Raw genomic sequence first — 25252 nt, 5'->3', positions numbered from 1 at the left:
TTTCTAAGTGTATCTTGAGAGATGGAGTACTCCTTTTTTTGGTTATGTTACTCAGTCTAAAATGTCCCTCATTCAATGTTTTTTTCTCTGTCAGACAGTTCCTAACAGAGGTGGAAGTGCAATAGACTTCAGATCTATAGGTCTCAGATTGTAATATTTTTGTCATCTTGAAATCAAGTACTTTCTCAGTGTTTCTTGAGAGAGGGTGTGCTCTGCAAAAATGTCCCTCATTAGATGGTTATTCTCTGTCAGACAGTTCCTAACAGAGGTGGAAGTGCAATAGACTTCAGATCTATAGGTCTCAGATTGTAATATTTTTGTCATCTTGAAATCAAGTACTTTCTCAGTGTTTCTTGAGAGAGGGTGTGCTCTGCAAAAATGTCCCTCATTAGATGGTTATTCTCTGTCAGACAGTTCCTAACAGAGGTTGAAGTGCAACAGACTTCAGATCTATAGTTCTCAGATTGTAATATTTTTGTCATCTTGAAATCAAATACTTTATGGGTATGTTTTCAGAGAGAGAGTGTTCTTTATTAGTTTTTGTTGATATCCAGCTATAATGTCCCATTTTAGACAATTTTTCCACCTTTAGACAGTTTCTAGCAGAGGGGGTATAGCTCAGTGGTAGAGCATTTGACTGCAGATCAAGAGGTCCCAGGTTCAAATCCTGATGCCCCCTTTAAATCAAAATTTTTCAAAGAGTTGTTTGAGGGTAGAGGACTTTTTCCCCCAATATGTTACTCAAGGAAAATTGTCCCTTATTAGACAATTTCTCACGTTCAAATCCTGGCACCCCCTTGAAATCAAGTACTTTCTAAATGTATCTTGAGAGAGGGAGTACTCCTTTTTTGGTTATGTTACTCAGTCTAAAATGTCCCTCATTCAATGTTTTTTTCTCTGTCAGACAGTTCCTAACAGAGGTGGAAGTGCAATAGACTTCAGATCTATAGGTCTCAGATTGTAATATTTTTGTCATCTTGAAATCAAGTACTTTCTCAGTGTTTCTTGAGAGAGGGTGTGCTCTGCAAAAATGTCCCTCATTAGATGGTTATTCTCTGTCAGACAGTTCCTAACAGAGGTGGAAGTGCAATAGACTTCAGATCTATAGGTCTCAGATTGTAATATTTTTGTCATCTTGAAATCAAGTACTTTCTCAGTGTTTCTTGAGAGAGGGTGTGCTCTGCAAAAATGTCCCTCATTAGATGGTTATTCTCTGTCAGACAGTTCCTAACAGAGGTTGAAGTGCAACAGACTTCAGATCTATAGTTCTCAGATTGTAATATTTTTGTCATCTTGAAATCAAATACTTTATGGGTATGTTTTCAGAGAGAGAGTGTTCTTTATTAGTTTTTGTTGATATCCAGCTATAATGTCCCATTTTAGACAATTTTTCCACCTTTAGACAGTTTCTAGCAGAGGGGGTATAGCTCAGTGGTAGAGCATTTGACTGCAGATCAAGAGGTCCCAGGATCAAATCCTGATGCCCCCTTTAAATCAAGATTTTTCAAAGAGTTGTTTGAGGGTAGAGGACTTTTTTTCCCAATATGTTACTCAGGGAAAATTGTCCCTTTTAGACAATTTCTCACGTTCAAATCCTGGCACCCCCTTGAAATCAAGTACTTTCTAAATGTATCTTGAGAGAGGGAGTACTCCTTTTTTGGTTATGTTACTCAGTCTAAAATGTCCCTCATTCAATGTTTTTTTCTCTGTCAGACAGTTCCTAACAGAGGTGGAAGTGCAATAGACTTCAGATCTATAGGTGTCAGTTTGTAATATTTTTGTCATCTTGAAATCAAATACTTTATGGGTATGTTTTCAGAGAGAGAGTGCTCTTGATTAGTTTTTGTTGATATCCAGCTATAATGTCCCTTATTAGACAATCTTTCCACCTTTAGACAGTTTCTAGCAGAGGGGGTATAGCTCAGTGGTAGAGCATTTGACTGCAGATCAAGAGGTCCTAGGTTCATATCCTGATGCCCCCTTTAAATCAAGTTTTTTCAAAGAGTTGTTTGAGGGTATAGGACTTTTTTTCCCAATATGTTACTCAGGGAAAATTGTCCCTTATTAGACAATTTCTCACGTTCAAATCCTGGCACCCCCTTGAAATCAAGTACTTTCTAAATGTATCTTGAGAGAGGGAGCACTCCTTTTTTGGTTATGTTACTCAGTCTAAAATGTCCCTCATTCAATGTTTTTTTTCTCTGTCAGACAGTTCCTAACAGAGGTGGAAGTGCAATAGACTTCAGATCTATAGGTCTCAGTTTGTAATATTTTTGTCATCTTGAAATCAAATACTTTATGGGTATGTTTTCAGAGAGAGAGTGTTCTTGATGAGCTTCTGTTGATATCCAGCTGTAATGTCCCTTATTAGACAATTTTTCCGCCTTTAGACAGGTTCTAGCAGAGGGGGTATAGCTCAGTGGTAGAGCATTTGACTGCAGATCATGAGGTCCCAGGTTCAAATCCTGATGCCCCCTTTAAATTAAGTTTTTTCAAAGAGTTGTTTGAGGGTAGAGGACTTTTTTCCCCCAATATGTTACTCAGGGAAAATTGTCCCTTATTAGACAATTTCTCACGTTCAAATCCTGGCACCCCCTTGAAATCAAGTACTTTCTAAGTGTATCTTGAGAGATGGAGTACTCCTTTTTTTGGTTATGTTACTCAGTCTAAAATGTCCCTCATTCAATGTTTTTTTCTCTGTCAGACAGTTCCTAACAGAGGTGGAAGTGCAATAGACTTCAGATCTATAGGTCTCAGATTGTAATATTTTTGTCATCTTGAAATCAAGTACTTTCTCAGTGTTTCTTGAGAGAGGGTGTGCTCTGCAAAAATGTCCCTCATTAGATGGTTATTCTCTGTCAGACAGTTCCTAACAGAGGTGGAAGTGCAATAGACTTCAGATCTATAGGTCTCAGATTGTAATATTTTTGTCATCTTGAAATCAAGTACTTTCTCAGTGTTTCTTGAGAGAGGGTGTGCTCTGCAAAAATGTCCCTCATTAGATGGTTATTCTCTGTCAGACAGTTCCTAACAGAGGTTGAAGTGCAACAGACTTCAGATCTATAGTTCTCAGATTGTAATATTTTTGTCATCTTGAAATCAAATACTTTATGGGTATGTTTTCAGAGAGAGAGTGTTCTTTATTAGTTTTTGTTGATATCCAGCTATAATGTCCCATTTTAGACAATTTTTCCACCTTTAGACAGTTTCTAGCAGAGGGGGTATAGCTCAGTGGTAGAGCATTTGACTGCAGATCAAGAGGTCCCAGGTTCAAATCCTGATGCCCCCTTTAAATCAAAATTTTTCAAAGAGTTGTTTGAGGGTAGAGGACTTTTTCCCCCAATATGTTACTCAAGGAAAATTGTCCCTTATTAGACAATTTCTCACGTTCAAATCCTGGCACCCCCTTGAAATCAAGTACTTTCTAAATGTATCTTGAGAGAGGGAGTACTCCTTTTTTGGTTATGTTACTCAGTCTAAAATGTCCCTCATTCAATGTTTTTTTCTCTGTCAGACAGTTCCTAACAGAGGTGGAAGTGCAATAGACTTCAGATCTATAGGTCTCAGATTGTAATATTTTTGTCATCTTGAAATCAAGTACTTTCTCAGTGTTTCTTGAGAGAGGGTGTGCTCTGCAAAAATGTCCCTCATTAGATGGTTATTCTCTGTCAGACAGTTCCTAACAGAGGTGGAAGTGCAATAGACTTCAGATCTATAGGTCTCAGATTGTAATATTTTTGTCATCTTGAAATCAAGTACTTTCTCAGTGTTTCTTGAGAGAGGGTGTGCTCTGCAAAAATGTCCCTCATTAGATGGTTATTCTCTGTCAGACAGTTCCTAACAGAGGTTGAAGTGCAACAGACTTCAGATCTATAGTTCTCAGATTGTAATATTTTTGTCATCTTGAAATCAAATACTTTATGGGTATGTTTTCAGAGAGAGAGTGTTCTTTATTAGTTTTTGTTGATATCCAGCTATAATGTCCCATTTTAGACAATTTTTCCACCTTTAGACAGTTTCTAGCAGAGGGGGTATAGCTCAGTGGTAGAGCATTTGACTGCAGATCAAGAGGTCCCAGGTTCAAATCCTGATGCCCCCTTTAAATCAAGTTTTTTCAAAGAGTTGTTTGAGGGTAGAGGACTTTTTTCCCCCAATATGTTACTCAGGGAAAATTGTCCCTTATTAGACAATTTCTCACGTTCAAATCCTGGCACCCCCTTGAAATCAAGTACTTTCTAAGTGTATCTTGAGAGATGGAGTACTCCTTTATTTGGTTATGTTACTCAGTCTAAAATGTCCCTCATTCAATGTTTTTTTCTCTGTCAGACAGTTCCTAACAGAGGTGGAAGTGCAATAGACTTCAGATCTATAGGTCTCAGATTGTAATATTTTTGTCATCTTGAAATCAAGTACTTTCTCAGTGTTTCTTGAGAGAGGGTGTGCTCTGCAAAAATGTCCCTCATTAGATGGTTATTCTCTGTCAGACAGTTCCTAACAGAGGTTGAAGTGCAACAGACTTCAGATCTATAGTTCTCAGATTGTAATATTTTTGTCATCTTGAAATCAAATACTTTATGGGTATGTTTTCAGAGAGAGAGTGTTCTTTATTAGTTTTTGTTGATATCCAGCTATAATGTCCCATTTTAGACAATTTTTCCACCTTTAGACAGTTTCTAGCAGAGGGGGTATAGCTCAGTGGTAGAGCATTTGACTGCAGATCAAGAGGTCCCAGGAGCAAATCCTGATGCCCCCTTTAAATCAAGATTTTTCAAAGAGTTGTTTGAGGGTAGAGGACTTTTTTTCCCAATATGTTACTCAGGGAAAATTGTCCCTTTTAGACAATTTCTCACGTTCAAATCCTGGCACCCCCTTGAAATCAAGTACTTTCTAAATGTATCTTGAGAGAGGGAGTACTCCTTTTTTGGTTATGTTACTCAGTCTAAAATGTCCCTCATTCAATGTTTTTTTCTCTGTCAGACAGTTCCTAACAGAGGTGGAAGTGCAATAGACTTCAGATCTATAGGTGTCAGTTTGTAATATTTTTGTCATCTTGAAATCAAATACTTTATGGGTATGTTTTCAGAGAGAGAGTGCTCTTGATTAGTTTTTGTTGATATCCAGCTATAATGTCCCTTATTAGACAATCTTTCCACCTTTAGACAGTTTCTAGCAGAGGGGGTATAGCTCAGTGGTAGAGCATTTGACTGCAGATCAAGAGGTCCTAGGTTCATATCCTGATGCCCCCTTTAAATCAAGTTTTTTCAAAGAGTTGTTTGAGGGTAGAGGACTTTTTTTCCCAATATGTTACTCAGGGAAAATTGTCCCTTATTAGACAATTTCTCACATTCAAATCCTGGCACCCCCTTGAAATCAAGTACTTTCTAAATGTATCTTGAGAGAGGGAGTACTCCTTTTTTTGGTTATGTTACTCAGTCTAAAATGTCCCTCATTCAATGTTTTTTTCTCTGTCAGACAGTTCCTAACAGAGGTGGAAGTGCAATAGACTTCAGATCTATAGGTCTCAGATTGTAATATTTTTGTCATCTTGAAATCAAGTACTTTCTCAGTGTTTCTTGAGAGAGGGTGTGCTCTGCAAAAATGTCCCTCATTAGATGGTTATTCTCTGTCAGACAGTTCCTAACAGAGGTTGAAGTGCAACAGACTTCAGATCTATAGTTCTCAGATTGTAATATTTTTGTCATCTTGAAATCAAATACTTTATGGGTATGTTTTCAGAGAGAGAGTGTTCTTTATTAGTTTTTGTTGATATCCAGCTATAATGTCCCATTTTAGACAATTTTTCCACCTTTAGACAGTTTCTAGCAGAGGGGGTATAGCTCAGTGGTAGAGCATTTGACTGCAGATCAAGAGGTCCCAGGATCAAATCCTGATGCCCCCTTTAAATCAAGATTTTTCAAAGAGTTGTTTGAGGGTAGAGGACTTTTTTTCCCAATATGTTACTCAGGGAAAATTGTCCCTTTTAGACAATTTCTCACGTTCAAATCCTGGCACCCCCTTGAAATCAAGTACTTTCTAAATGTATCTTGAGAGAGGGAGTACTCCTTTTTTGGTTATGTTACTCAGTCTAAAATGTCCCTCATTCAATGTTTTTTTCTCTGTCAGACAGTTCCTAACAGAGGTGGAAGTGCAATAGACTTCAGATCTATAGGTGTCAGTTTGTAATATTTTTGTCATCTTGAAATCAAATACTTTATGGGTATGTTTTCAGAGAGAGAGTGCTCTTGATTAGTTTTTGTTGATATCCAGCTATAATGTCCCTTATTAGACAATCTTTCCACCTTTAGACAGTTTCTAGCAGAGGGGGTATAGCTCAGTGGTAGAGCATTTGACTGCAGATCAAGAGGTCCTAGGTTCATATCCTGATGCCCTCTTTAAATCAAGTTTTTTCAAAGAGTTGTTTGAGGGTATAGGACTTTTTTTCCCAATATGTTACTCAGGGAAAATTGTCCCTTATTAGACAATTTCTCACGTTCAAATCCTGGCACCCCCTTGAAATCAAGTACTTTCTAAATGTATCTTGAGAGAGGGAGCACTCCTTTTTTGGTTATGTTACTCAGTCTAAAATGTCCCTCATTCAATGTTTTTTTTCTCTGTCAGACAGTTCCTAACAGAGGTGGAAGTGCAATAGACTTCAGATCTATAGGTCTCAGTTTGTAATATTTTTGTCATCTTGAAATCAAATACTTTATGGGTATGTTTTCAGAGAGAGAGTGTTCTTGATGAGCTTCTGTTGATATCCAGCTGTAATGTCCCTTATTAGACAATTTTTCCGCCTTTAGACAGGTTCTAGCAGAGGGGGTATAGCTCAGTGGTAGAGCATTTGATTGCAGATCATGATGTCCCAGGTTCAAATCCTGATGCCCCCTTTAAATCAAGTTTTTTCAAAGAGTTGTTTGAGGGTAGAGGACTTTTTTCCCCCAATATGTTACTCAGGGAAAATTGTCCCTTATTAGACAATTTCTCACGTTCAAATCCTGGCACCCCCTTGAAATCAAGTTCTTTTTATTTGTATCTTGAGAGATGGAGTACTCCTTTTTTTGGTTATGTTACTCAGTCTAAAATGTCCCTCATTCAATGTTTTTTTCTCTGTCAGACAGTTCCTAACAGAGGTGGAAGTGCAATAGACTTCAGATCTATAGGTCTCAGATTGTAATATTTTTGTCATCTTGAAATCAAGTACTTTCTCAGTGTTTCTTGAGAGAGGGTGTGCTCTGCAAAAATGTCCCTCATTAGATGGTTATTCTCTGTCAGACAGTTCCTAACAGAGGTGGAAGTGCAATAGACTTCAGATCTATAGGTCTCAGATTGTAATATTTTTGTCATCTTGAAATCAAGTACTTTCTCAGTGTTTCTTGAGAGAGGGTGTGCTCTGCAAAAATGTCCCTCATTAGATGGTTATTCTCTGTCAGACAGTTCCTAACAGAGGTTGAAGTGCAACAGACTTCAGATCTATAGTTCTCAGATTGTAATATTTTTGTCATCTTGAAATCAAATACTTTATGGGTATGTTTTCAGAGAGAGAGTGTTCTTTATTAGTTTTTGTTGATATCCAGCTATAATGTCCCTTATTAGACAATCTTTCCAACTTTAGACAGTTTCTAGCAGAGGGGGTATAGCTCAGTGGTAGAGCATTTGACTGCAGATCAAGAGGTCCTAGGTTCATATCCTGATGCCCCCTTTAAATCAAGTTTTTTCAAAGAGTTGTTTGAGGGTAGAGGACTTTTTTTCCCAATATGTTACTCAGGGAAAATTGTCCCTTATTAGACAATTTCTCACGTTCAAATCCTGGCACCCCCTTGAAATCAAGTACTTTCTAAATGTATCTTGAGAGAGGGAGTACTCCTTTTTTGGTTATGTTACTCAGTCTAAAATGTCCCTCATTCAATGTTTTTTTCTCTGTCAGACAGTTCCTAACAGAGGTGGAAGTGCAATAGACTTCAGATCTATAGGTGTCAGTTTGTAATATTTTTGTCATCTTGAAATCAAATACTTTATGGGTATGTTTTCAGAGAGAGAGTGCTCTTGATTAGTTTTTGTTGATATCCAGCTATAATGTCCCTTATTAGACAATCTTTCCACCTTTAGACAGTTTCTAGCAGAGGGGGTATAGCTCAGTGGTAGAGCATTTGACTGCAGATCAAGAGGTCCTAGGTTCATATCCTGATGCCCCCTTTAAATCAAGTTTTTTCAAAGAGTTGTTTGAGGGTATAGGACTTTTTTTCCCAATATGTTACTCAGGGAAAATTGTCCCTTATTAGACAATTTCTCACGTTCAAATCCTGGCACCCCCTTGAAATCAAGTACTTTCTAAATGTATCTTGAGAGAGGGAGTACTCCTTTTTTGGTTATGTTACTCAGTCTAAAATGTCCCTCATTCAATGTTTTTTTCTCTGTCAGACAGTTCCTAACAGAGGTGGAAGTGCAATAGACTTCAGATCTATAGGTGTCAGTTTGTAATATTTTTGTCATCTTGAAATCAAATACTTTATGGGTATGTTTTCAGAGAGAGAGTGCTCTTGATTAGTTTTTGTTGATATCCAGCTATAATGTCCCTTATTAGACAATCTTTCCACCTTTAGACAGTTTCTAGCAGAGGGGGTATAGCTCAGTGGTAGAGCATTTGACTGCAGATCAAGAGGTCCTAGGTTCATATCCTGATGCCCTCTTTAAATCAAGTTTTTTCAAAGAGTTGTTTGAGGGTATAGGACTTTTTTTCCCAATATGTTACTCAGGGAAAATTGTCCCTTATTAGACAATTTCTCACGTTCAAATCCTGGCACCCCCTTGAAATCAAGTACTTTCTAAATGTATCTTGAGAGAGGGAGCACTCCTTTTTTGGTTATGTTACTCAGTCTAAAATGTCCCTCATTCAATGTTTTTTTTCTCTGTCAGACAGTTCCTAACAGAGGTGGAAGTGCAATAGACTTCAGATCTATAGGTCTCAGTTTGTAATATTTTTGTCATCTTGAAATCAAATACTTTATGGGTATGTTTTCAGAGAGAGAGTGTTCTTGATGAGCTTCTGTTGATATCCAGCTGTAATGTCCCTTATTAGACAATTTTTCCGCCTTTAGACAGGTTCTAGCAGAGGGGGTATAGCTCAGTGGTAGAGCATTTGATTGCAGATCATGATGTCCCAGGTTCAAATCCTGATGCCCCCTTTAAATCAAGTTTTTTCAAAGAGTTGTTTGAGGGTAGAGGACTTTTTTCCCCCAATATGTTACTCAGGGAAAATTGTCCCTTATTAGACAATTTCTCACGTTCAAATCCTGGCACCCCCTTGAAATCAAGTTCTTTTTATTTGTATCTTGAGAGATGGAGTACTCCTTTTTTTGGTTATGTTACTCAGTCTAAAATGTCCCTCATTCAATGTTTTTTTCTCTGTCAGACAGTTCCTAACAGAGGTGGAAGTGCAATAGACTTCAGATCTATAGGTCTCAGATTGTAATATTTTTGTCATCTTGAAATCAAGTACTTTCTCAGTGTTTCTTGAGAGAGGGTGTGCTCTGCAAAAATGTCCCTCATTAGATGGTTATTCTCTGTCAGACAGTTCCTAACAGAGGTGGAAGTGCAATAGACTTCAGATCTATAGGTCTCAGATTGTAATATTTTTGTCATCTTGAAATCAAGTACTTTCTCAGTGTTTCTTGAGAGAGGGTGTGCTCTGCAAAAATGTCCCTCATTAGATGGTTATTCTCTGTCAGACAGTTCCTAACAGAGGTTGAAGTGCAACAGACTTCAGATCTATAGTTCTCAGATTGTAATATTTTTGTCATCTTGAAATCAAATACTTTATGGGTATGTTTTCAGAGAGAGAGTGTTCTTTATTAGTTTTTGTTGATATCCAGCTATAATGTCCCTTATTAGACAATCTTTCCAACTTTAGACAGTTTCTAGCAGAGGGGGTATAGCTCAGTGGTAGAGCATTTGACTGCAGATCAAGAGGTCCTAGGTTCATATCCTGATGCCCCCTTTAAATCAAGTTTTTTCAAAGAGTTGTTTGAGGGTAGAGGACTTTTTTTCCCAATATGTTACTCAGGGAAAATTGTCCCTTATTAGACAATTTCTCACGTTCAAATCCTGGCACCCCCTTGAAATCAAGTACTTTCTAAATGTATCTTGAGAGAGGGAGTACTCCTTTTTTGGTTATGTTACTCAGTCTAAAATGTCCCTCATTCAATGTTTTTTTCTCTGTCAGACAGTTCCTAACAGAGGTGGAAGTGCAATAGACTTCAGATCTATAGGTGTCAGTTTGTAATATTTTTGTCATCTTGAAATCAAATACTTTATGGGTATGTTTTCAGAGAGAGAGTGCTCTTGATTAGTTTTTGTTGATATCCAGCTATAATGTCCCTTATTAGACAATCTTTCCACCTTTAGACAGTTTCTAGCAGAGGGGGTATAGCTCAGTGGTAGAGCATTTGACTGCAGATCAAGAGGTCCTAGGTTCATATCCTGATGCCCCCTTTAAATCAAGTTTTTTCAAAGAGTTGTTTGAGGGTATAGGACTTTTTTTCCCAATATGTTACTCAGGGAAAATTGTCCCTTATTAGACAATTTCTCACGTTCAAATCCTGGCACCCCCTTGAAATCAAGTACTTTCTAAATGTATCTTGAGAGAGGGAGTACTCCTTTTTTGGTTATGTTACTCAGTCTAAAATGTCCCTCATTCAATGTTTTTTTCTCTGTCAGACAGTTCCTAACAGAGGTGGAAGTGCAATAGACTTCAGATCTATAGGTGTCAGTTTGTAATATTTTTGTCATCTTGAAATCAAATACTTTATGGGTATGTTTTCAGAGAGAGAGTGCTCTTGATTAGTTTTTGTTGATATCCAGCTATAATGTCCCTTATTAGACAATCTTTCCACCTTTAGACAGTTTCTAGCAGAGGGGGTATAGCTCAGTGGTAGAGCATTTGACTGCAGATCAAGAGGTCCTAGGTTCATATCCTGATGCCCCCTTTAAATCAAGTTTTTTCAAAGAGTTGTTTGAGGGTATAGGACTTTTTTTCCCAATATGTTACTCAGGGAAAATTGTCCCTTATTAGACAATTTCTCACGTTCAAATCCTGGCACCCCCTTGAAATCAAGTACTTTCTAAATGTATCTTGAGAGAGGGAGCACTCCTTTTTTGGTTATGTTACTCAGTCTAAAATGTCCCTCATTCAATGTTTTTTTTCTCTGTCAGACAGTTCCTAACAGAGGTGGAAGTGCAATAGACTTCAGATCTATAGGTCTCAGTTTGTAATATTTTTGTCATCTTGAAATCAAATACTTTATGGGTATGTTTTCAGAGAGAGAGTGTTCTTGATGAGCTTCTGTTGATATCCAGCTGTAATGTCCCTTATTAGACAATTTTTCCGCCTTTAGACAGGTTCTAGCAGAGGGGGTATAGCTCAGTGGTAGAGCATTTGACTGCAGATCATGAGGTCCCAGGTTCAAATCCTGATGCCCCCTTTAAATCAAGTTTTTTCAAAGAGTTGTTTGAGGGTAGAGGACTTTTTTCCCCCAATATGTTACTCAGGGAAAATTGTCCCTTATTAGACAATTTCTCACGTTCAAATCCTGGCACCCCCTTGAAATCAAGTACTTTCTAAGTGTATCTTGAGAGATGGAGTACTCCTTTTTTTGGTTATGTTACTCAGTCTAAAATGTCCCTCATTCAATGTTTTTTTCTCTGTCAGACAGTTCCTAACAGAGGTGGAAGTGCAATAGACTTCAGATCTATAGGTCTCAGATTGTAATATTTTTGTCATCTTGAAATCAAGTACTTTCTCAGTGTTTCTTGAGAGAGGGTGTGCTCTGCAAAAATGTCCCTCATTAGATGGTTATTCTCTGTCAGACAGTTCCTAACAGAGGTGGAAGTGCAATAGACTTCAGATCTATAGGTCTCAGATTGTAATATTTTTGTCATCTTGAAATCAAGTACTTTCTCAGTGTTTCTTGAGAGAGGGTGTGCTCTGCAAAAATGTCCCTCATTAGATGGTTATTCTCTGTCAGACAGTTCCTAACAGAGGTTGAAGTGCAACAGACTTCAGATCTATAGTTCTCAGATTGTAATATTTTTGTCATCTTGAAATCAAATACTTTATGGGTATGTTTTCAGAGAGAGAGTGTTCTTTATTAGTTTTTGTTGATATCCAGCTATAATGTCCCTTATTAGACAATCTTTCCAACTTTAGACAGTTTCTAGCAGAGGGGGTATAGCTCAGTGGTAGAGCATTTGACTGCAGATCAAGAGGTCCCAGGTTCGAATCCTGATGCCCCCTTTAAATCAGGATTTTTCAAAGAGTTGTTTGAGGGTAGAGGACTTTTTTTCCCAATATGTTACTCGTTGAAAATTGTCCCTTATTAGACAATTTCTCACGTTCAAATCCTGGCACCCCCTTGAAATCAAGTACTTTCTAAGTGTATCTTGAGAGAGGGAGTACTCCTTTTTTTGGTTATGTTACTCAGTCTAAAATGTCCCTCATTCAATGTTTTTTTCTCTGTCAGACAGTTCCTAACAGAGGTGGAAGTGCAATAGACTTCAGATCTATAGGTCTCAGATTGTAATATTTTTGTCATCTTGAAATCAAGTACTTTCTCAGTGTTTCTTGAGAGAGGGTGTGCTCTGCAAAAATGTCCCTCATTAGATGGTTATTCTCTGTCAGACAGTTCCTAACAGAGGTTGAAGTGCAACAGACTTCAGATCTATAGTTCTCAGATTGTAATATTTTTGTCATCTTGAAATCAAATACTTTATGGGTATGTTTTCAGAGAGAGAGTGTTCTTTATTAGTTTTTGTTGATATCCAGCTATAATGTCCCTTATTAGACAATCTTTCCAACTTTAGACAGTTTCTAGCAGAGGGGGTATAGCTCAGTGGTAGAGCATTTGACTGCAGATCAAGAGGTCCTAGGTTCATATCCTGATGCCCCCTTTAAATCAAGTTTTTTCAAAGAGTTGTTTGAGGGTATAGGACTTTTTTTCCCAATATGTTACTCAGGGAAAATTGTCCCTTATTAGACAATTTCTCACGTTCAAATCCTGGCACCCCCTTGAAATCAAGTACTTTCTAAATGTATCTTGAGAGAGGGAGCACTCCTTTTTTGGTTATGTTACTCAGTCTAAAATGTCCCTCATTCAATGTTTTTTTTCTCTGTCAGACAGTTCCTAACAGAGGTGGAAGTGCAATAGACTTCAGATCTATAGGTCTCAGTTTGTAATATTTTTGTCATCTTGAAATCAAATACTTTATGGGTATGTTTTCAGAGAGAGAGTGTTCTTGATGAGCTTCTGTTGATATCCAGCTGTAATGTCCCTTATTAGACAATTTTTCGGCCTTTACACAGGTTCTAGCAGAGGGGGTATAGCTCAGTGGTAGAGCATTTGACTGCAGATCATGAGGTCCCAGGTTCAAATCCTGATGCCCCCTTTAAATCAAGTTTTTTCAAAGAGTTGTTTGAGGGTAGAGGACTTTTTTCCCCCAATATGTTACTCAGGGAAAATTGTCCCTTATTAGACAATTTCTCACGTTCAAATCCTGGCACCCCCTTGAAATCAAGTACTTTCTAAGTGTATCTTGAGAGATGGAGTACTCCTTTTTTTGGTTATGTTACTCAGTCTAAAATGTCCCTCATTCAATGTTTTTTTCTCTGTCAGACAGTTCCTAACAGAGGTGGAAGTGCAATAGACTTCAGATCTATAGGTCTCAGATTGTAATATTTTTGTCATCTTGAAATCAAGTACTTTCTCAGTGTTTCTTGAGAGAGGGTGTGCTCTGCAAAAATGTCCCTCATTAGATGGTTATTCTCTGTCAGACAGTTCCTAACAGAGGTGGAAGTGCAATAGACTTCAGATCTATAGGTCTCAGATTGTAATATTTTTGTCATCTTGAAATCAAGTACTTTCTCAGTGTTTCTTGAGAGAGGGTGTGCTCTGCAAAAATGTCCCTCATTAGATGGTTATTCTCTGTCAGACAGTTCCTAACAGAGGTTGAAGTGCAACAGACTTCAGATCTATAGTTCTCAGATTGTAATATTTTTGTCATCTTGAAATCAAATACTTTATGGGTATGTTTTCAGAGAGAGAGTGTTCTTTATTAGTTTTTGTTGATATCCAGCTATAATGTCCCTTATTAGACAATCTTTCCAACTTTAGACAGTTTCTAGCAGAGGGGGTATAGCTCAGTGGTAGAGCATTTGACTGCAGATCAAGAGGTCCCAGGTTCGAATCCTGATGCCCCCTTTAAATCAGGATTTTTCAAAGAGTTGTTTGAGGGTAGAGGACTTTTTTTCCCAATATGTTACTCGTTGAAAATTGTCCCTTATTAGACAATTTCTCACGTTCAAATCCTGGCACCCCCTTGAAATCAAGTACTTTCTAAGTGTATCTTGAGAGAGGGAGTACTCCTTTTTTTGGTTATGTTACTCAGTCTAAAATGTCCCTCATTCAATGTTTTTTTCTCTGTCAGACAGTTCCTAACAGAGGTGGAAGTGCAATAGACTTCAGATCTATAGGTCTCAGATTGTAATATTTTTGTCATCTTGAAATCAAGTACTTTCTCAGTGTTTCTTGAGAGAGGGTGTGCTCTGCAAAAATGTCCCTCATTAGATGGTTATTCTCTGTCAGACAGTTCCTAACAGAGGTTGAAGTGCAACAGACTTCAGATCTATAGTTCTCAGATTGTAATATTTTTGTCATCTTGAAATCAAATACTTTATGGGTATGTTTTCAGAGAGAGAGTGTTCTTTATTAGTTTTTGTTGATATCCAGCTATAATGTCCCTTATTAGACAATCTTTCCAACTTTAGACAGTTTCTAGCAGAGGGGGTATAGCTCAGTGGTAGAGCATTTGACTGCAGATCAAGAGGTCCCAGGTTCGAATCCTGATGCCCCCTTTAAATCAGGATTTTTCAAAGAGATGTTTGAGGGTAGAGGACTTTTTTTCCCAATATGTTACTCGTTGAAAATTGTCCCTTATTAGACAATTTCTCACGTTCAAATCCTGGCACCCCCTTGAAATCAAGTACTTTCTAAGTGTATCTTGAGAGAGGGAGTACTCCTTTTTTTGGTTATGTTACTCAGTCTAAAATGTCCCTCATTCAATGTTTTTTTCTCTGTCAGACAGTTCCTAACAGAGGTGGAAGTGCAATAGACTTCAGATCTATAGGTCTCAGATTGTAATATTTTTGTCATCTTGAAATCAAGTACTTTCTCAGTGTTTCTTGAGAGAGGGTGTGCTCTGCAAAAATGTCCCTCATTAGATGGTTATTCTCTGTCAGACAGTTCCTAACAGAGGTTGAAGTGCAACAGACTTCAGATCTATAGTTCTCAGATTGTAATATTTTTGTCATCTTGAAATCAAATACTTTATGGGTATGTTTTCAGAGAGAGAGTGTTCTTTATTAGTTTTTGTTGATATCCAGCTATAATGTCCCTTATTAGATAATTTTTCCACCTTTAGACAGTTTCTAGCAGAGGGGGTATAGCTCAGTGGTAGAGCATTTGACTGCAGATCAAGAGGTCCCAGGTTCAAATCCTGATGCCCCCTTTAAATCAAGTTTTTTCAAAGAGTTGTTTGAGGGTAGAGGACTTTTTTCCCCCAATATGTTACTCAGGGAAAATTGTCCCTTATTAGACAATTTCTCACGTTCAAATCCTGGCACCCCCTTGAAATCAAGTACTTTCTAAGTGTATCTTGAGAGATGGAGTACTCCTTTTTTTGGTTATGTCACTCAGTCTAAAATGTCCCTCATTCAATGTTTTTTTCTCTGTCAGACAGTTCCTAACAGAGGTGGAAGTGCAATAGACTTCAGATCTATAGGTCTCAGATTGTAATATTTTTGTCATCTTGAAATCAAGTACTTTCTCAGTGTTTCTTGAGAGAGGGTGTGCTCAGCAAAAATGTCCCTCATTAGATGGTTATTCTCTGTCAGACAGTTCCTAACAGAGGTTGAAGTGCAACAGACTTCAGATCTATAGTTCTCAGATTGTAATATTTTTGTCATCTTGAAATCAAATACTTTATGGGTATGTTTTCAGAGAGAGAGTGTTCTTTATTAGTTTTTGTTGATATCCAGCTATAATGTCCCTTATTAGACAATCTTTCCAACTTTAGACAGTTTCTAGCAGAGGGGGTATAGCTCAGTGGTAGAGCATTTGACTGCAGATCAAGAGGTCCCAGGTTCGAATCCTGATGCCCCCTTTAAATCAGGATTTTTCAAAGAGATGTTTGAGGGTAGAGGACTTTTTTCCCAATATGTTACTCGTTGAAAATTGTCCCTTATTAGACAATTTCTCACGTTCAAATCCTGGCACCCCCTTGAAATCAAGTACTTTCTAAGTGTATCTTGAGAGAGGGAGTACTCCTTTTTTTGGTTATGTTACTCAGTCTAAAATGTCCCTCATTCAATGTTTTTTTCTCTGTCAGACAGTTCCTAACAGAGGTGGAAGTGCAATAGACTTCAGATCTATAGGTCTCAGATTGTAATATTTTTGTCATCTTGAAATCAAGTACTTTCTCAGTGTTTCTTGAGAGAGGGTGTGCTCTGCAAAAATGTCCCTCATTAGATGGTTATTCTCTGTCAGACAGTTCCTAACAGAGGTTGAAGTGCAACAGACTTCAGATCTATAGTTCTCAGATTGTAATATTTTTGTCATCTTGAAATCAAATACTTTATGGGTATGTTTTCAGAGAGAGAGTGTTCTTTATTAGTTTTTGTTGATATCCAGCTATAATGTCCCTTATTAGATAATTTTTCCACCTTTAGACAGTTTCTAGCAGAGGGGGTATAGCTCAGTGGTAGAGCATTTGACTGCAGATCAAGAGGTCCCAGGTTCAAATCCTGATGCCCCCTTTAAATCAAGTTTTTTCAAAGAGTTGTTTGAGGGTAGAGGACTTTTTTCCCCCAATATGTTACTCAGGGAAAATTGTCCCTTATTAGACAATTTCTCACGTTCAAATCCTGGCACCCCCTTGAAATCAAGTACTTTCTAAGTGTATCTTGAGAGATGGAGTACTCCTTTTTTTGGTTATGTTACTCAGTCTAAAATGTCCCTCATTCAATGTTTTTTTCTCTGTCAGACAGTTCCTAACAGAGGTGGAAGTGCAATAGACTTCAGATCTATAGGTCTCAGATTGTAATATTTTTGTCATCTTGAAATCAAGTACTTTCTCAGTGTTTCTTGAGAGAGGGTGTGCTCTGCAAAAATGTCCCTCATTAGATGGTTATTCTCTGTCAGACAGTTCCTAACAGAGGTTGAAGTGCAACAGACTTCAGATCTATAGTTCTCAGATTGTAATATTTTTGTCATCTTGAAATCAAATACTTTATGGGTATGTTTTCAGAGAGAGAGTGTTCTTTATTAGTTTTTGTTGATATCCAGCTATAATGTCCCATTTTAGACAATTTTTCCACCTTTAGACAGTTTCTAGCAGAGGGGGTATAGCTCAGTGGTAGAGCATTTGACTGCAGATCAAGAGGTCCCAGGTTCAAATCCTGATGCCCCCTTTAAATCAAGATTTTTCAAAGAGTTGTTTGAGGGTAGAGGACTTTTTTCCCCAATATGTTACTCAGGGAAAATTGTCCCTTTTAGACAATTTCTCACGTTCAAATCCTGGCACCCCCTTGAAATCAAGTACTTTCTAAATGTATCTTGAGAGAGGGAGTACTCCTTTTTTGGTTATGTTACTCAGTCTAAAATGTCCCTCATTCAATGTTTTTTTCTCTGTCAGACAGTTCCTAACAGAGGTGGAAGTGCAATAGACTTCAGATCTATAGGTGTCAGTTTGTAATATTTTTGTCATCTTGAAATCAAATACTTTATGGGTATGTTTTCAGAGAGAGAGTGCTCTTGATTAGTTTTTGTTGATATCCAGCTATAATGTCCCTTATTAGACAATCTTTCCACCTTTAGACAGTTTCTAGCAGAGGGGGTATAGCTCAGTGGTAGAGCATTTGACTGCAGATCAAGAGGTCCTAGGTTCATATCCTGATGCCCCCTTTAAATCAAGTTTTTTCAAAGAGTTGTTTGAGGGTATAGGACTTTTTTTCCCAATATGTTACTCAGGGAAAATTGTCCCTTATTAGACAATTTCTCACGTTCAAATCCTGGCACCCCCTTGAAATCAAGTACTTTCTAAATGTATCTTGAGAGAGGGAGCACTCCTTTTTTGGTTATGTTACTCAGTCTAAAATGTCCCTCATTCAATGTTTTTTTCTCTGTCAGACAGTTCCTAACAGAGGTGGAAGTGCAATAGACTTCAGATCTATAGGTCTCAGATTGTAATATTTTTGTCATCTTGAAATCAAGTACTTTCTCAGTGTTTCTTGAGAGAGGGTGTGCTCTGCAAAAATGTCCCTCATTAGATGGTTATTCTCTGTCAGACAGTTCCTAACAGAGGTTGAAGTGCAACAGACTTCAGATCTATAGTTCTCAGATTGTAATATTTTTGTCATCTTGAAATCAAATACTTTATGGGTATGTTTTCAGAGAGAGAGTGTTCTTTATTAGTTTTTGTTGATATCCAGCTATAATGTCCCATTTTAGACAATTTTTCCACCTTTAGACAGTTTCTAGCAGAGGGGGTATAGCTCAGTGGTAGAGCATTTGACTGCAGATCAAGAGGTCCCAGGTTCAAATCCTGATGCCCCCTTTAAATCTAGTTTTTTCAAAGAGTTGTTTGAGGGTAGAGGACTTTTTTCCCCCAATATGTTACTCAGGGAAAATTGTCCCTTATTAGACAATTTCTCACGTTCAAATCCTGGCACCCCCTTGAAATCAAGTACTTTCTAAGTGTATCTTTAGAGATGGAGTACTCCTTTTTTTGGTTATGTTACTCAGTCTAAAATGTCCCTCATTCAATGTTTTTTTCTCTGTCAGACAGTTCCTAACAGAGGTGGAAGTGCAATAGACTTCAGATCTATAGGTCTCAGATTGTAATATTTTTGTCATCTTGAAATCAAGTACTTTCTCAGTGTTTCTTGAGAGAGGGTGTGCTCTGCAAAAATGTCCCTCATTAGATGGTTATTCTCTGTCAGACAGTTCCTAACAGAGGTTGAAGTGCAACAGACTTCAGATCTATAGTTCTCAGATTGTAATATTTTTGTCATCTTGAAATCAAATACTTTATGGGTATGTTTTCAGAGAGAGAGTGTTCTTTATTAGTTTTTGTTGATATCCAGCTATAATGTCCCATTTTAGAAAATTTTTCCACCTTTAGACAGTTTCTAGCAGAGGGGGTATAGCTCAGTGGTAGAGCATTTGACTGCAGATCAAGAGGTCCCAGGTTCAAATCCTGATGCCCCCTTTAAATCAAGATTTTTCAAAGAGTTGTTTGAGGGTAGAGGACTTTTTTTCCCAATATGTTACTCAGGGAAAATTGTCCCTTTTAGACAATTTCTCACGTTCAAATCCTGGCACCCCCTTGAAATCAAGTACTTTCTAAATGTATCTTGAGAGAGGGAGTACTCCTTTTTTGGTTATGTTACTCAGTCTAAAATGTCCCTCATTCAATGTTTTTTTCTCTGTCAGACAGTTCCTAACAGAGGTGGAAGTGCAATAGACTTCAGATCTATAGGTCTCAGATTGTAATATTTTGTCATCTTGAAATCAAGTACTTTCTCAGTGTTTCTTGAGAGAGGGTGTGCTCTGCAAAAATGTCCCTCATTAGATGGTTATTCTCTGTCAGACAGTTCCTAACAGAGGTGGAAGTGCAATAGACTTCAGATCTATAGGTCTCAGATTGTAATATTTTTGTCATCTTGAAATCAAGTACTTTCTCAGTGTTTCTTGAGAGAGGGTGTGCTCTGCAAAAATGTCCCTCATTAGATGGTTATTCTCTGTCAGACAGTTCCTAACAGAGGTTGAAGTGCAACAGACTTCAGATCTATAGTTCTCAGATTGTAATATTTTTGTCATCTTGAAATCAAATACTTTATGGGTATGTTTTCAGAGAGAGAGTGTTCTTTATTAGTTTTTGTTGATATCCAGCTATAATGTCCCTTATTAGACAATCTTTCCAACTTTAGACAGTTTCTAGCAGAGGGGGTATAGCTCAGTGGTAGAGCATTTGACTGCAGATCAAGAGGTCCCAGGTTCGAATCCTGATGCCCCCTTTAAATCAGGATTTTTCAAAGAGTTGTTTGAGGGTAGAGGACTTTTTTTCCCAATATGTTACTCGTTGAAAATTGTCCCTTATTAGACAATTTCTCACGTTCAAATCCTGGCACCCCCTTGAAATCAAGTACTTTCTAAGTGTATCTTGAGAGAGGGAGTACTCCTTTTTTTGGTTATGTTACTCAGTCTAAAATGTCCCTCATTCAATGTTTTTTTCTCTGTCAGACAGTTCCTAACAGAGGTGGAAGTGCAATAGACTTCAGATCTATAGGTCTCAGATTGTAATATTTTTGTCATCTTGAAATCAAGTACTTTCTCAGTGTTTCTTGAGAGAGGGTGTGCTCTGCAAAAATGTCCCTCATTAGATGGTTATTCTCTGTCAGACAGTTCCTAACAGAGGTTGAAGTGCAACAGACTTCAGATCTATAGTTCTCAGATTGTAATATTTTTGTCATCTTGAAATCAAATACTTTATGGGTATGTTTTCAGAGAGAGAGTGTTCTTTATTAGTTTTTGTTGATATCCAGCTATAATGTCCCTTATTAGATAATTTTTCCACCTTTAGACAGTTTCTAGCAGAGGGGGTATAGCTCAGTGGTAGAGCATATGACTGCAGATCAAGAGGTCCCAGGTTCAAATCCTGATGCCCCCTTTAAATCAAGATTTTTCAAAGAGTTGTTTGAGGGTAGAGGACTTTTTTTCCCAATATGTTACTCAGGGAAAATTGTCCCTTATTAGACAATTTCTCACGTTCAAATCCTTGCACCCCCTTGAAATCAACTACTTTCTAAGTGTATCTTGAGAGAGGGAGTACTCCTTTTTTTGGTTATGTTACTCAGTCTAAAATGTCCCTCATTCAATGTTTTTTTCTCTGTCAGACAGTTCCTAACAGAGGTGGAAGTGCAATAGACTTCAGATCTATAGGTCTCAGATTGTAATATTTTTGTCATCTTGAAATCAAGTACTTTCTCAGTGTTTCTTGAGAGAGGGTGTGCTCTGCAAAAATGTCCCTCATTAGATGGTTATTCTCTGTCAGACAGTTCCTAACAGAGGTTGAAGTGCAACAGACTTCAGATCTATAGTTCTCAGATTGTAATATTTTTGTCATCTTGAAATCAAATACTTTATGGGTATGTTTTCAGAGAGAGAGTGTTCTTTATTAGTTTTTGTTGATATCCAGCTATAATGTCCCTTATTAGATAATTTTTCCACCTTTAGACAGTTTCTAGCAGAGGGGGTATAGCTCAGTGGTAGAGCATTTGACTGCAGATCAAGAGGTCCCAGGTTCAAATCCTGATGCCCCCTTTAAATCAAGATTTTTCAAAGAGTTGTTTGAGGGTAGAGGACTTTTTTTCCCAATATGTTACTCAGGGAAAATTGTCCCTTATTAGACAATTTCTCACGTTCAAATCCTTGCACCCCCTTGAAATCAACTACTTTCTAAGTGTATCTTGAGAGAGGGAGTACTCCTTTTTTTGGTTATGTTACTCAGTCTAAAATGTCCCTCATTCAATGTTTTTTTCTCTGTCAGACAGTTCCTAACAGAGGTGGAAGTGCAATAGACTTCAGATCTATAGGTCTCAGATTGTAATATTTTTGTCATTTTGAAATCAAGTACTTTCTCAGTGTTTCTTGAGAGAGGGTGTGCTCTGCAAAAATGTCCCTCATTAGATGGTTATTCTCTGTCAGACAGTTCCTAACAGAGGTTGAAGTGCAACAGACTTCAGATCTATAGTTCTCAGATTGTAATATTTTTGTCATCTTGAAATCAAATACTTTATGGGTATGTTTTCAGAGAGAGAGTGTTCTTTATTAGTTTTTGTTGATATCCAGCTATAATGTCCCTTATTAGATAATTTTTCCACCTTTAGACAGTTTCTAGCAGAGGGGGTATAGCTCAGTGGTAGAGCATTTGACTGCAGATCAAGAGGTCCCAGGTTCAAATCCTGATGCCCCCTTTAAATCAAGATTTTTCAAAGAGTTGTTTGAGGGTAGAGGACTTTTTTTCCCAATATGTTACTCAGGGAAAATTGTCCCTTTTAGACAATTTCTCACGTTCAAATCCTGGCACCCCCTTGAAATCAAGTACTTTCTAAATGTATCTTGAGAGAGGGAGTACTCCTTTTTTGGTTATGTTACTCAGTCTAAAATGTCCCTCATTCAATGTTTTTTTCTCTGTCAGACAGTTCCTAACAGAGGTGGAAGTGCAATAGACTTCAGATCTATAGGTGTCAGTTTGTAATATTTTTGTCATCTTGAAATCAAATACTTTATGGGTATGTTTTCAGAGAGAGAGTGCTCTTGATTAGTTTTTGTTGATATCCAGCTATAATGTCCCTTATTAGACAATCTTTCCACCTTTAGACAGTTTCTAGCACAGGGGGTATAGCTCAGTGGTAGAGCATTTGACTGCAGATCAAGAGGTCCTAGGTTCATATCCTGATGCCCCCTTTAAATCAAGATTTTTCAAAGAGTTGTTTGAGGGTAGAGGACTTTTTTTCCCAATATGTTACTCAGGGAAAATTGTCCCTTATTAGACAATTTCTCACGTTCAAATCCTTGCACCCTCTTGAAATCAACTACTTTCTAAGTGTATCTTGAGAGAGGGAGTACTCCTTTTTTTGGTTATGTTACTCAGTCTAAAATGTCCCTCATTCAATGTTTTTTTCTCTGTCAGACAGTTCCTAACAGAGGTGGAAGTGCAATAGACTTCAGATCTATAGGTCTCAGATTGTAATATTTTTGTCATCTTGAAATCAAGTACTTTCTCAGTGTTTCTTGAGAGAGGGTGTGCTCTGCAAAAATGTCCCTCATTAGATGGTTATTCTCTGTCAGACAGTTCCTAACAGAGGTTGAAGTGCAACAGACTTCAGATCTATAGTTCTCAGATTGTAATATTTTTGTCATCTTGAAATCAAATACTTTATGGGTATGTTTTCAGAGAGAGAGTGTTCTTTATTCGTTTTTGTTGATATCCAGCTATAATGTCCCTTATTAGACAATTTTTCCACCTTTAGACAGTTTCTAGCAGAGGGGGTATAGCTCAGTGGTAGAGCATTTCACTGCAGATCAAGAGGTCCCAGGTTCAAATCCTGATGCCCCCTTTAAATCAAGATTTTTCAAAGAGTTGTTTGAGGGTAGAGGACTTTTTTTTCCCAATATGTTACTCAGGGAAAATGGTCCCTTATTAGACAATTTCTCACGTTCAAATCCTGGCACCCCCTTGAAATCAAGTACTTTCTAAATGTATCTTGAGAGAGGGAGTACTCCTTTTTTGGTTATGTTACTCAGTCTAAAATGTCCCTCATTCAATGTTTTTTTCTCTGTCAGACAGTTCCTAACAGAGGTGGAAGTGCAATAGACTTCAGATCTATAGGTCTCAGTTTGTAATATTTTTGTCATCTTGAAATCAAATACTTTATGGGTATGTTTTCAGAGAGAGAGTGTTCTTGATGAGCTTCTGTTGATATCCAGCTGTAATGTCCCTTATTAGACAATTTTTCCGCCTTTAGACAGTTTCTAGCAGAGGGGGTATAGCTCAGTGGTAGAGCATTTGACTGCAGATCACGAGGTCCCAGGTTCAAATCCTGATGCCCCCTTTAAATCAAGTTTTTTCAAAGAGTTGTTTGAGGGTAGAGGACTTTTTTTCCCCAATATGTTACTCAGGGAAAATTGTCCCTTATTAGACAATTTCTCACGTTCAAATCCTGGCACCCCCTTGAAATCAAGTACTTTCTAAGTGTATCTTGAGAGAGGGAGTACTCCTTTTTTTGGTTATGTTACTCAGTCTAAAATGTCCCTCATTCAATGTTTTTTTCTCTGTCAGACAGTTCCTAACAGAGGTGGAAGTGCAATAGACTTCAGATCTATAGGTCTCAGATTGTAATATTTTTGTCATCTTGAAATCAAGTACTTTCTCAGTGTTTCTTGAGAGAGGGTGTGCTCTGCAAAAATGTCCCTCATTAGATGGTTATTCTCTGTCAGACAGTTCCTAACAGAGGTTGAAGTGCAACAGACTTCAGATCTATAGTTCTCAGATTGTAATATTTTTGTCATCTTGAAATCAAATACTTTATGGGTATGTTTTCAGAGAGAGAGTGTTCTTTATTAGTTTTTGTTGATATCCAGCTATAATGTCCCATTTTAGACAATTTTTCCACCTTTAGACAGTTTCTAGCAGAGGGGGTATAGCTCAGTGGTAGAGCATTTGACTGCAGATCAAGAGGTCCCAGGTTCAAATCCTGATGCCCCCTTTAAATCAAAATTTTTCAAAGAGTTGTTTGAGGGTAGAGGACTTTTTCCCCCAATATGTTACTCAAGGAAAATTGTCCCTTATTAGACAATTTCTCACGTTCAAATCCTGGCACCCCCTTGAAATCAAGTACTTTCTAAATGTATCTTGAGAGAGGGAGTACTCCTTTTTTTGGTTATGTTACTCAGTCTAAAATGTCCCTCATTCAATGTTTTTTTCTCTGTCAGACAGTTCCTAACAGAGGTGGAAGTGCAATAGACTTCAGATCTATAGGTCTCAGATTGTAATATTTTTGTCATCTTGAAATCAAGTACTTTCTCAGTGTTTCTTGAGAGAGGGTGTGCTCTGCAAAAATGTCCCTCATTAGATGGTTATTCTCTGTCAGACAGTTCCTAACAGAGGTTGAAGTGCAACAGACTTCAGATCTATAGTTCTCAGATTGTAATATTTTTGTCATCTTGAAATCAAATACTTTATGGGTATGTTTTCAGAGAGAGAGTGTTCTTTATTAGTTTTTGTTGATATCCAGCTATAATGTCCCATTTTAGAAATTTTTTCCACCTTTAGACAGTTTCTAGCAGAGGGGGTATAGCTCAGTGGTAGAGCATTTGACTGCAGATCAAGAGGTCCCAGGTTCAAATCCTGATGCCCCCTTTAAATCAAGATTCTTCAAAGAGTTGTTTGAGGGTAGAGGACTTTTTTTCCCAATATGTTACTCAGGGAAAATTGTCCCTTTTAGACAATTTCTCACGTTCAAATCCTGGCACCCCCTTGAAATCAAGTACTTTCTAAATGTATCTTGAGAGAGGGAGTACTCCTTTTTTGGTTATGTTACTCAGTCTAAAATGTCCCTCATTCAATGTTTTTTTCTCTGTCA

General features: G+C 37.7%; 17 non-coding genes across 17 annotated transcripts; all 17 read left to right on the top strand.

Moving 5' to 3' along the window:
- Positions 1-607: 607 nt before the first annotated feature.
- Positions 608-679, top strand: trnac-gca (transfer RNA cysteine (anticodon GCA)). The gene has a single exon. It is a non-coding gene; the product is annotated as a tRNA-Cys (tRNA).
- A 2538-nt stretch (positions 680-3217) lies between these two features.
- On the top strand, positions 3218-3289 carry trnac-gca (transfer RNA cysteine (anticodon GCA)). Its single transcript has one exon. It is a non-coding gene; the product is annotated as a tRNA-Cys (tRNA).
- Positions 3290-4027: 738 nt separating this feature from the next.
- Positions 4028-4099, top strand: trnac-gca (transfer RNA cysteine (anticodon GCA)). Its single transcript has one exon. It is a non-coding gene; the product is annotated as a tRNA-Cys (tRNA).
- An 8118-nt stretch (positions 4100-12217) lies between these two features.
- trnac-gca (transfer RNA cysteine (anticodon GCA)) lies at positions 12218-12289 on the top strand. The gene has a single exon. It is a non-coding gene; the product is annotated as a tRNA-Cys (tRNA).
- Positions 12290-14177: 1888 nt separating this feature from the next.
- trnac-gca (transfer RNA cysteine (anticodon GCA)) lies at positions 14178-14249 on the top strand. The gene has a single exon. It is a non-coding gene; the product is annotated as a tRNA-Cys (tRNA).
- A 581-nt stretch (positions 14250-14830) lies between these two features.
- On the top strand, positions 14831-14902 carry trnac-gca (transfer RNA cysteine (anticodon GCA)). The gene has a single exon. It is a non-coding gene; the product is annotated as a tRNA-Cys (tRNA).
- Positions 14903-15483: 581 nt separating this feature from the next.
- Positions 15484-15555, top strand: trnac-gca (transfer RNA cysteine (anticodon GCA)). Its single transcript has one exon. It is a non-coding gene; the product is annotated as a tRNA-Cys (tRNA).
- A 582-nt stretch (positions 15556-16137) lies between these two features.
- On the top strand, positions 16138-16209 carry trnac-gca (transfer RNA cysteine (anticodon GCA)). The gene has a single exon. It is a non-coding gene; the product is annotated as a tRNA-Cys (tRNA).
- Positions 16210-16789: 580 nt separating this feature from the next.
- Positions 16790-16861, top strand: trnac-gca (transfer RNA cysteine (anticodon GCA)). Its single transcript has one exon. It is a non-coding gene; the product is annotated as a tRNA-Cys (tRNA).
- Positions 16862-17443: 582 nt separating this feature from the next.
- trnac-gca (transfer RNA cysteine (anticodon GCA)) lies at positions 17444-17515 on the top strand. The gene has a single exon. It is a non-coding gene; the product is annotated as a tRNA-Cys (tRNA).
- Positions 17516-18588: 1073 nt separating this feature from the next.
- trnac-gca (transfer RNA cysteine (anticodon GCA)) lies at positions 18589-18660 on the top strand. Its single transcript has one exon. It is a non-coding gene; the product is annotated as a tRNA-Cys (tRNA).
- Positions 18661-19242: 582 nt separating this feature from the next.
- Positions 19243-19314, top strand: trnac-gca (transfer RNA cysteine (anticodon GCA)). The gene has a single exon. It is a non-coding gene; the product is annotated as a tRNA-Cys (tRNA).
- A 736-nt stretch (positions 19315-20050) lies between these two features.
- On the top strand, positions 20051-20122 carry trnac-gca (transfer RNA cysteine (anticodon GCA)). Its single transcript has one exon. It is a non-coding gene; the product is annotated as a tRNA-Cys (tRNA).
- Positions 20123-21356: 1234 nt separating this feature from the next.
- Positions 21357-21428, top strand: trnac-gca (transfer RNA cysteine (anticodon GCA)). Its single transcript has one exon. It is a non-coding gene; the product is annotated as a tRNA-Cys (tRNA).
- Positions 21429-22009: 581 nt separating this feature from the next.
- trnac-gca (transfer RNA cysteine (anticodon GCA)) lies at positions 22010-22081 on the top strand. The gene has a single exon. It is a non-coding gene; the product is annotated as a tRNA-Cys (tRNA).
- Positions 22082-24304: 2223 nt separating this feature from the next.
- Positions 24305-24376, top strand: trnac-gca (transfer RNA cysteine (anticodon GCA)). Its single transcript has one exon. It is a non-coding gene; the product is annotated as a tRNA-Cys (tRNA).
- A 581-nt stretch (positions 24377-24957) lies between these two features.
- On the top strand, positions 24958-25029 carry trnac-gca (transfer RNA cysteine (anticodon GCA)). The gene has a single exon. It is a non-coding gene; the product is annotated as a tRNA-Cys (tRNA).
- Positions 25030-25252: the final 223 nt, after the last annotated feature.

The sequence above is a fragment of the Oncorhynchus kisutch genome, unplaced genomic scaffold, assembly GCF_002021735.2.
Source record: "Oncorhynchus kisutch isolate 150728-3 unplaced genomic scaffold, Okis_V2 scaffold4071, whole genome shotgun sequence".
Lineage (NCBI taxonomy): Eukaryota > Metazoa > Chordata > Actinopteri > Salmoniformes > Salmonidae > Oncorhynchus > Oncorhynchus kisutch.
This window is presented reverse-complemented; position numbering and strand designations above follow the sequence as displayed.